At 31.1% G+C, this 10,687-nt stretch overlaps 1 non-coding gene across 1 annotated transcript; it reads left to right on the top strand.

Annotated features, from left to right (window-relative positions):
* Positions 1-8,271: 8,271 nt before the first annotated feature.
* On the top strand, positions 8,272-9,146 carry LOC114924267 (uncharacterized). The gene is made up of 2 exons (XR_011863408.1): positions 8,272-8,414; positions 8,651-9,146. It is a non-coding gene; the product is annotated as an uncharacterized protein (transcript).
* Positions 9,147-10,687: the final 1,541 nt, after the last annotated feature.

Consider the following 10,687-nt stretch of genomic DNA (forward strand, 5'->3'; position numbering starts at 1 on the left):
TCCAAAGATTTCTGAATTCCAGCCTTTCAACTTCGTGGCAAGCTCTTCTAAAGCTGCAGGGAGGGGTCTTTCTTTTTGCCAAGCACCTGTCACAAATTCATTGAAATTAGGGTGAGTCTTCCACATAATCTCAAAACGGAAAGGCTTATCCTTGTTCTCTGGTATTGAAGGATTTAAGATTGCCAAGAGAGGGTGATGGTCAGAGTTTACTCTAGGTAGGACTTCTACCCGAGCATTCATGAATTCTCTTCTCCATTCTGCATTGGCAAGTCCTCTATCAAGTCTTTTAAACACTCTATCCATGCCTTCACGTTGTCCTCCTTTCCAGGTGTACTTAGACCCCACATAGCCTAGGTCCACGAGCTTACAATTGTTAATTCTTTCTCTAAATCTTCGACATGTATGTTGATCAATTTCTGCACCACCCTTTTTTTCCCCTTCTTCCGCAATTTCATTAAAATCACCAATGCTCATCCAGGCATCTGTTGTATTATCTGCTATTCTCTTCAAGTTTTCCCATAATAATCTTCGAATTCCTTCTTGGGGACTTGCGTACACAGCAGTGAGATACCAGCTTTTGTTATTTTGATTCTTGACTTCCATATGCACATATTGATGATGCGACTCTAGAATGTTAATAGTGATAGAGGGCTTGTCCCAAAGCACCCATATCCCGCCAACAAAACCATTAGCCTCCTATAGAAAAGCAAAATTATAATTTAGAGATTTAATAACCTCTTTGGCTCTCTCCCCACTGCATTTTGTTTCATATAAAAGAGTGATATCTGGCCTTGATTGTCTCTTAATCTCTTTAAGGGTGCGAATTGTAGCTTGATTCGCAACCCCTCTAATATTCCAAGCTAAAATAATCATCTTAAATAAGATAAAATAAAGACTATGGTAACTGACCAGATCAAAAGCAAAAACTAACTTTGCATATTCTCCTCTGCAGGAAGGATTGTCACGCCTTGCTCCACTTCCACTTCCATCATTTTCTCATATTGCACCATGGCTTCCACCATCTCACTAGTCTGCACTGAGTCAAATGCAGAAGTTATGTGATCAGGTGGGTCTTCCAATTTTGATTCTCCAATTCCAGTGGCTGGAATTTCCATTGAGAGAGGGGGGCTGGGTTGGCTCTGCTCCATCCAATTCTCCTGATGGTGTTGTGGTTGGTCTATTTCAAGCATATGAATATCACTTGGATGGGATGGGTCTGGGCTAATTAGGTTCAGGGTTTGGTCTGTGTTAATTCTTGGGGTGTTTGTCTGAGTTATATTGTGTTCTTGGACAAGAAATTCAGATTGGGTATTGTTATTTTGGGCCGTGTTGTTATTGTTGACTGGTGTAAGAATTGGGTTACTAGAAACAGTTGTGTTGGCTTTTGATTGTGGGTTCATGCTTTGGTCCTTGTTTTGGGCTTTGTGGTTTGGGTTGGTTGAGTTAGAGAATGTGGCTTTATGTGCTATTTTTTTGCTGTTGTGGCCATTTGTTTTTTGATTTGTTCTATCTGTAGGTTCTGGTCCCTCCTTGTGCCTCTCCTGAGATATTTCTCTCTCATTCATTAACCTTCCAGCATTATCCTCACTGACTTCCTCTGCTTCCACGTTCTCTGATACCTCATTCTCCAGCACTGCAAAACGAGATTTGTTTTCACTAACGGTATTTTTATTCTCTTTTTCTTTTACATTTCCTCCACTGCTGCTGCCCTCCCCTCCTTTTGTGCTTTTTCTGCCACGTGTATTTCTTTGAACCAACATCCAAGGACCGTAAGTTTCTACTGGTCCTTCCATGACTTTTTTGCCCCTGTTTTCTGTGTTATTTTTTATTCTGCCCTTTCCTTCAACATCTGAATTTTCCTGTTGAGCTTCTTCTTGGTTTTCTTGTATTGCATTGTTCATCCGCTGTTTTTCTGTACAGCTCGATTTATCATGTCCAAATCTGCCACATAGGAAGCAAACTTGATGGAGCCCTTCATATTCTACTAAATGATTTTTTCCATTGATTTGGAATTGAGAGACTAGGGGTTTTGTAAGATCAACCTCCACACAAACCCTAGCAAATTTTTCCCTGGCCACCTCAGCTGTGTTTGTGTCCACTTTTAAGGTTCTCCCTACAATGTTGCCAATTTTTTCCAACACTGCTTTGTTGTAGTATTCTATAGCAAGCCCAGGGAGTCTAATCCAAGCAGCTGTGCTGTCAATAATTGTCTCAGTAGGATTGAAATCTGGTTTCCATAGTCGTATTGTTAGGTAGTGATCTAAGATTTTCCATGGACCTTCCATGAGGGCAAAATCCAAATCTTCAGAGTTGTAAAACTTTACTAAAAAAATTTATTTCCCAAATCAATAACATCTATACTCCCATTCTTTCCCCACATTACCTCTAGTCTTCTTTTGAGAGCAACCAGAGAAATTTTTCTTCCTAGTAGCTTGACAATCAAGGTCTCCCACCAGTTCTTTCTGAGTTCTCTTTTCACTCCTTCTCCTATGACGATGTTATATATACCGTTGGGCAGTTTCTTCACTGTTATCTCCGAATATTCCTCGTCTTCATCCTCTGAGGATATTACTTCTCTGTTGGCTTGTATGTCCTCCTTCCTTCCTTCTCCCTTACTTTTTCCATTTCTGACTTTGTCCGCAAAGGAAGGTGGTGATCTTGTTTCTCCTCTATCTTCATCCATTTGAGTTTTCTTTTCTGGTTCTGGTTCAGTTCTACAGTCCCCTCCCTCTACCTCTTCTTCTACCATCCAATCTTCCAAGCGAGGGGTGAGTCCAGTGTCCCCTGTAAACTCTCCCCCTCCTGCTTTTTTCACTTTCTTCATGCTGCGATGGATTAGCTCTCCCTCTTCTCTCATCTTAGTTCTAGGATCGTGAGCTCGAGAGGTTCCTCCTCTCACATAGCCACCTCTCATGTTGTTCCGATCAAATTCCGGCAAACTTTGGAGATTGGATTGGCTGATATCACTAACCTTGTTTTGGTTTGAACCTTAAATTAATTATAAAAAATATTACCCAATGCACATCCTACAAAAAATAGAAGCCCAATTTTTTCGGTTTGAACCTTAAACTAATTATCAAAAATATTATCCCGGTGCACATCTTACAAAAAAAAATCCTAATTTTTTACAACTTTATACGGTCCAATTCACAAATGTTACATAATTTAATTATACCTAATTAATAACTATGCAAATAACAAAAAAAAACTGTTATGATAAAAATGTATGAGGTAGATGTTCATTAATAATATGGGTGGCTGAAATTTTTAAGAGAGAGACTTAAAATTTTCACAGGAGACTAAATTTTAATAAAATTTAAAAATAATGAACTCATACATATATAAATAAGGCTTTATAGTATGAGATAGAACACACAAAATAAAAAATCACTCTTGCATTAAACACTTCTCTCTTTCTCTTCGTATATTAAAATACATATGTTCTATGTCAACTATATTGAAACATAAATATTAGAAAATATTAATACTAGAGTTATCTATTTATATTTTTATATTTTATATCTATTTTTTTATTTTTTATCTTACACTACGTTATCAACACGAGATTTTAATCAAAATTTAAAAAGACTCAGATAATAAATTTTTATTAAGTCAAAATTCTCTCATCTTGAATTTAATATTCTTAATATCTGAAAACAATTACTTATCATGGATATTAGATCCCAAAATTCATATTAATTAAATGAAATTTAGAGATATCATTAAAGTTGAAAATAATGCATTTCAAAAGAATAAAGCCAAAGTCATGATATTTCTTCGTCGTCATCTTGACGAGTGATTGAAAAATGAATATTTCACACTAAAAGATCATGTAGATATATGGAAGAACCTTGAATAAATGTATAATCATCAAAAGACAGTGATACTTTCTCAAGCTCAATATGAGTGGACACACTTACGTCTATAGAAATTTAAATCCATAAATGAATACAATTCAACAATATTCCAAATTACCTCACGAATAAAATTATGTAAAAAAATGATAACTAATAATGACATGTTAGAGAAAATTTTCTTAACCTTTCATTTCCTGCATGTGCTCTTGTAGGCTGCTGCAGCAGTTTCGAAAAAAGAATTTAAAAATATTCTGAACTAACTTCTTGCATTCTTGTTGTTGAAAGTAACAATGAATTATTTTTAAAATAAAATTTAAAAATAATGAACTCATACATATATAAATAAGGCTTTATAGTATGAGATAGAACACACAAAATAAAAAATCACTCTTGCATTAAACACTTCTCTCTTTCTCTTCGTATATTAAAATACATATGTTCTATGTCAACTATATTGAAACATAAATATTAGAAAATATTAATACTAGAGTTATCTATTTATATTTTTATATTTTATATCTATTTTTTTATTTTTTATCTTACACTACGTTATCAACACGAGATTTTAATCAAAATTTAAAAAGACTCAGATAATAAATTTTTATTAAGTCAAAATTCTCTCATCTTGAATTTAATATTCTTAATATCTGAAAATAATTACTTATCATGGATATTAGATCCCAAAATTCATATTAATTAAATGAAATTTAGAGATATCATTAAAGTTGAAAATAATGCATTTCAAAAGAATAAAGCCAAAGTCATGATATTTCTTCGTCGTCATCTTGACGAGTGATTGAAAAATGAATATTTCACACTAAAAGATCATGTAGATATATGGAAGAACCTTGAATAAATGTATAATCATCAAAAGACAGTGATACTTTCTCAAGCTCAATATGAGTGGACACACTTACGTCTATAAAAATTTAAATCCATAAATGAATACAATTCAACAATATTCCAAATTACCTCACGAATAAAATTATGTAAAAAAATGATAACTAATAATGACATGTTAGAGAAAATTTTCTTGACCTTTCATTTCCTGCATGTGCTCTTGTAGGCTGCTGCAGCAGTTTCGAGAAAAGAATTTAAAAATATTCTGAACTAACTTCTTGCATTCTTGTTGTTGAAAGTAACAATGAATTATTTTTAAAAAATTATGAAGCGCGCCCAGCTGGTGCCATTCCATTTTCTAAAGCAAATGCAGCAAATCATAACCTCAAAAAAAGTAAATGGCAAAATTTTGGTAACAAAAAAAATTATGGAAGGAAGAAAAATTATGTTCATAAGAAATGATCTCACTAGAAGTGGAATAAATAAAGAAGTAATGGGTAAAATAAATCAATAGAGGATAAATATTTTCGTTATGGTGGAAAGCATAACAAAAAAAATGAGACAAATTTTGTTTCAAATGATGTATGTTGTTAAAAATTACACTGCTCATTATGAAGTATTTAATTCCTTTGAGGACCCTGAAGAAAATATTAGTCATTTGATCAATGATGAAAAATTTTAATATTTAGATTTGTTAAGTATTTACGTAAATAAATCATGTAAAAAATTTTTGTTGCTAAATTTTATTCCCTGTGTATTTGAATTTCAAGTATGATGTATATTAATAATGTTTAATAAAATATTTATATTTATATTTATAAATTTTAAAATTACTAAATGTATTAAGGTCTAAAATAATAATAATAATAGTAATAATAATAAAATTTTAGTATATGACATTATTTTTATGAACAATGATTTTTAGAAAAGTAATTCTAATCAGTAATACAATTTTTTTATGCATGTACTATTACTCATTTTATTATTATTATCTGTCTTTGAAAAAAATGGCAAGGATATATAATGAAGATATTTGTCTTGTGGATAGTGCAAGTTCGCATACCATTCTCAAAAATAATATATATTTTACTCATCTTTTTAGGGTTATCAAATAGGCTAACCCGGCCTATTTAGGTCTGGTCCGTTAAACCCGTGGGTTAAATGGGTTGGACCATTTAAGCCCACTTTATTCGCGAACCCTAATTTTTCAGCCCGGACCGTTTACGGTCAGTTCGATGGGTTAAACAGGACAGTTCGTTTATCCTTTTATTTTATTTTTTAAAAAATATTTTGACAAAAAATATTACTTTTAGGTAAAAAATCTTTAAAAAAATATTTTTTTTTCAGTTGATGGGTCATATTTTCCGGTCGGATCGAGAAAAATATCGACTAAAAGTGCTACTTTTTTTTTAAATGTAAAAAAAAATTAGACGGGCTACCCGTTAAACCCATCTTTTTTTCGGGCTAATCAGGCTCAGCCTATTTAACCCTAAATTTAAATGGGCTTAATTTTGGGGGGCAAAACCCGCCCATTTAAATAGGTAAACGGGCTGGGCTGATGGGTTTGGCATATTTTAATGGCCCTATATCTTGTACCAAAAGAAGAATATGTTAATATTATTATTGGCTCAGGTAATGTGATAGAAAGTTCCGAAAGAGCTATAATTTTAATTTGTTTTTTGAAGGAACAAAATTCATAATAAATAATACACTATTATCTACCAAGTCTCTAAAGAACTTGTTGAGTTTTAAAAATATTCGTCGAAATAGATATCATATTAAAACAATGAATAAGAAAAATCATGAGTACTTATATATCACAACTCATAATTCAAATAAAAAATCTTATATTAGAAAAGTTACCTCACTTTCATTTGGGTTATATTATGCTAAAATTAGTGCAATTTGAATTACATGTCATTGTAAACCAAAAGTTTACTAGCCCAAATGAATTTATAAATTGGCATGATCAATTAGGTCATCTTGAAACAACAGTGATACGGAGAATTATTGAAAACTATTATGGACATGCATGCACTAAAGAACCAGAAAATTCTTAAATCTAGTGAATTTTATTGTGCTGTATGTTCTCAGGGAAAACTAATTCCTAAGGTCATTACCAGTAAAAATTGGATTTGAGTCTCCTAAATTTCTTGAAAGGATTAAAGGGAATATATATGGATCTATTCATCTACTATGTAAATCTTTTAAATATTTTATGATTCTAATAGACGCATCTTCGAGATGGTCACATATATGTTTACTGTCTTCTCGCAACCTAGCGTTTGCAAGATTATTTATTCAAAATATTCGATTAAAAGTATAATTTTTAAAAAATTTATTTAAAATAGTTGGTATTAATAATACTAGTGAATTCACTTTCTAAGCTTTTAATGCTTATTATATCGTTAACAAAACAAGATCAACCTTTAATCAAGTTTGAAAATAATAAACTCATATATGTATAAATAAGACTTCTTAACCTAAAACATGACACACCAAATAAAAAATCACTCCTACATACAATACTTCTCTCTTTTTCTTTATATATTAAAATACATACAATCTATGTCAGTTATGTTAAAATACTAATATTAAAAAATATTAATACTAGAATGATTTATTATATTTCTATATTTTATATATTTTTTTATTTATTTATCTTACAACAAAAATAACCCTTGGCCTCATCATGCTGGAACTATAAGTGGCGTCCCAAAGACACCCCAAGCCCAAACCCATATACGTGGCAGTTTTATGATACACCTCCTATTGAAAGTATAATATGTTAATTTTTTATGTAAGCACCATACAATTTTCATATATATATATAGTAGGTCCATTTTGCAGGCGCAGGTTCTAAATGGTAGATAAGTGAGAAATGGAATGAAATCACAGGCCCTTTAAATGAAATAGATTTGGCAAATTTTGGACTTATTTTTAAAACATATGTATTTTAAAAATTAATCATTTTTTTATATTTAAATAAAAAAATTATATTTCATATCAAATTATGATAACTCATGTATATGTACTAGTCCATTTGTATAAGAGTAAATTCTAACGTATAACTTTATTTTTTTGTATATATATATAAATTAGACTAAGATTGATCAATTTTGAAGGTTTCAATTTTTTATTTTAGGAAAAAAAATTTAAAAAAAATTGAAATATATAGTAGCTTCTCAAATTTCAGTGTTTGATTCCAATTTGACATGCATATTATGCATGATAAATTTAAAATACACTTGTTTCGTCTACAATTTATCGTGGTAGCTAGATATATAAATTATTTTTGGTAGTCATCATCAATATCTATTAGTACAATTTTCATCACGATTAAATCCATATTGAAAATATTGAATGCTCACTCCAATGCATTTTATTACGATTAACTATGAATGGATTTTTTACTAAAAATTAATAAGGAAATTAAACAATGACCACGATTAAATATAAGGAAAAAAAATAACAAATAAATTAACTCTTATCAACCCAATCTCCAAGTGAAGCACACTACATCCTATATAAAGTGCCCTATTATCAAGTTTTTAACATCAATATCACAAAAATTCACGCACTATACAATTGTTTTAATTTTCTTGTGAAAAATGAATTCTAAGAATAGCTTGCTCGTCCTAACCCTCTTTATCGGGGTGGTTCTTATCTCCGCTAGGAATTTTCCCGGCGAGACATCTTCTGACTCAAAATCATCAGGTTATTATTAGGTTCATCCTTTTATTTATTTTTTTAATTAATTCCTACCCGCCTTCTTTTTAAACATTCAATTATTAAAAAAAATTATAAAGTGCTTATGGACTTCCTCGGTTGAGTACTTGAGTTACGATTTTTTCATATATATGTTAAATGAAAAAGTTGCATGTAATTTTCATATGTTTTAACTAATATGATAACACACATGATCTAATAATTTTTCATGATTCAAATATCAGGCACTAACACCTTCCGATTTCCATTCCCCCCACTCGGCCTATTCCCCCCATTCCAATTCCCCCCAATCGGCCAATTACCCCCAATCGGTCAACTTCCCCCATTCCGATTCCCCCCAATCGGTCAATTGCCCCCACTCCAATTCCCCCCAATCGGTCAATTACCCCCACTCCAATTCCCCCCATTGCCGTTAACACCCGGTTCGCCATTCACATTCCCATTCCCATCGCCACCCTCCTTGCCGTTACCGTCGCCATCGACACCCGGCTTGCCAGATACACCACCAGTTGGGCCTCCGGAAGGAGAAGCACCAGTGGAGCCACCTACTACCAGTTGATATGGTGGAGATTTAAATATATATACTTATATATTAGTGGCGAAGCGCTACAAAGAATAAAGATATTGATATTGCTAGTAAATAATGACACATTGTAATATAAATATAAATATATTATATATATCGTACCATTATAGATAAATGTGGTGAATTTTTATTCATATTACATTGTTACAGAATTTTATTTGCTTATTAATAAATAGATAAGGACTTTGTTAGATAGACAATGACTTTTGTGCATAATATGAACAGTAAACTCTAAAATGGGTTAGAATCCTGCCTTGTGCATGCAGCAACCCATTGGCCAGCGGCAAACCCTTAAATGGAACTCAGTACCGCGACGAATTAGTCTTTGACCTGTCGGGTTAGGGGATACCGTGGGAAACCAAAAAAAAAAAAGTAAAAATACTACACTCGCAAATTCCTCACCTAAATCTTAATATTAGAATAACCATGCGCACACCTAATGAATTGAACATCCAATATATCCATTGTTCACATTATTTAGTATTTTCATTATTTACTTATAATTTTTCAAAAAATAAATAGATAAATAAAAATATTTTTATTTAAGAAATTTCCTACCACAATTAAACTAGTAATTATAATAACTTAATACTGACTTCCGTTTTATATTTTATTTGTTTATCACTGATAAATAGATGATTATTTTATATCATATTGATAATGCATCTGATTATCAAGTTTATTATTTTTGAGTTATTTACTTATTATCATGAATTCTAACAATAAATATGTTAAAAAAAATATACTCATTCCAATCTAGAAACAAACTCAAAATCTAAAAAACTTCGAAATATTTGATAAGGTTAAAGTTCATACATGTTCATTATGGGTACTTTACAATGATGTATAACATTTAATCTGTCACAAGGATTATAGAAACTAAATAAAAGGTTGAACCGAAAAATTTAAATATGGTAATGTCATAAAACATATTAAAGTGAATGTTCAAATTTTGACATATGGACAAATTAAAGTTTTCATTTCATTAAATACACAAATAGTGTAACACAAACACATAACACTAACTCGGATTTGTATTTGTCATTGCTTCATTCAAGTTCTACATCTATCTATCTTTCCAAAGCCTTTCGATTAGTTGTTGTACATGTGAATTTTGATGTTTTTTTATTTAAATAAATTAAAAAAATCATTCTCAAAAAACCATGATCTAAAAGCAAACTCAAAATGTGCATGATTCATTTAACTTAAAAGGCCTGCGAAATGAGTTTTTGTTTTTGTTTTTGTTTTTTTTTTTTTGGTTTTTTCATAGTATCTCCTAATTATTCAATAGGTTAAGGACTAATCCATTGCTAATTGAAACTCCATTTAAGAATTTATAGTTATTTGTTTCATTTAATTAATACCAAATTTTCTACGAAAAATGGACCAACTATCATTTAGGGTCCTGCACGAACCAAATGAGCCACATGCCCAGGACTTGAGAGATGCAAATCTTAACTCTCTCAAGTTTACCACAAAGCTAAAGATAATGTTGTTAAACTAAATGCTAAGAGAGAATGTATCTTAAGAGAATGTAAAAATGTATTTATGACTATTGAATTAATTTAAATGATTGAAATTAAATATGACAAATAAATCATTATATAAGTAATGTATTTAATATAGTCATTAAATTCATGAGAGAGAATGTATTTAATAGCTATTGTATTTATAA

This window comes from Arachis hypogaea, chromosome 7 (assembly GCF_003086295.3).
Source record: "Arachis hypogaea cultivar Tifrunner chromosome 7, arahy.Tifrunner.gnm2.J5K5, whole genome shotgun sequence".
Lineage (NCBI taxonomy): Eukaryota > Viridiplantae > Streptophyta > Magnoliopsida > Fabales > Fabaceae > Arachis > Arachis hypogaea.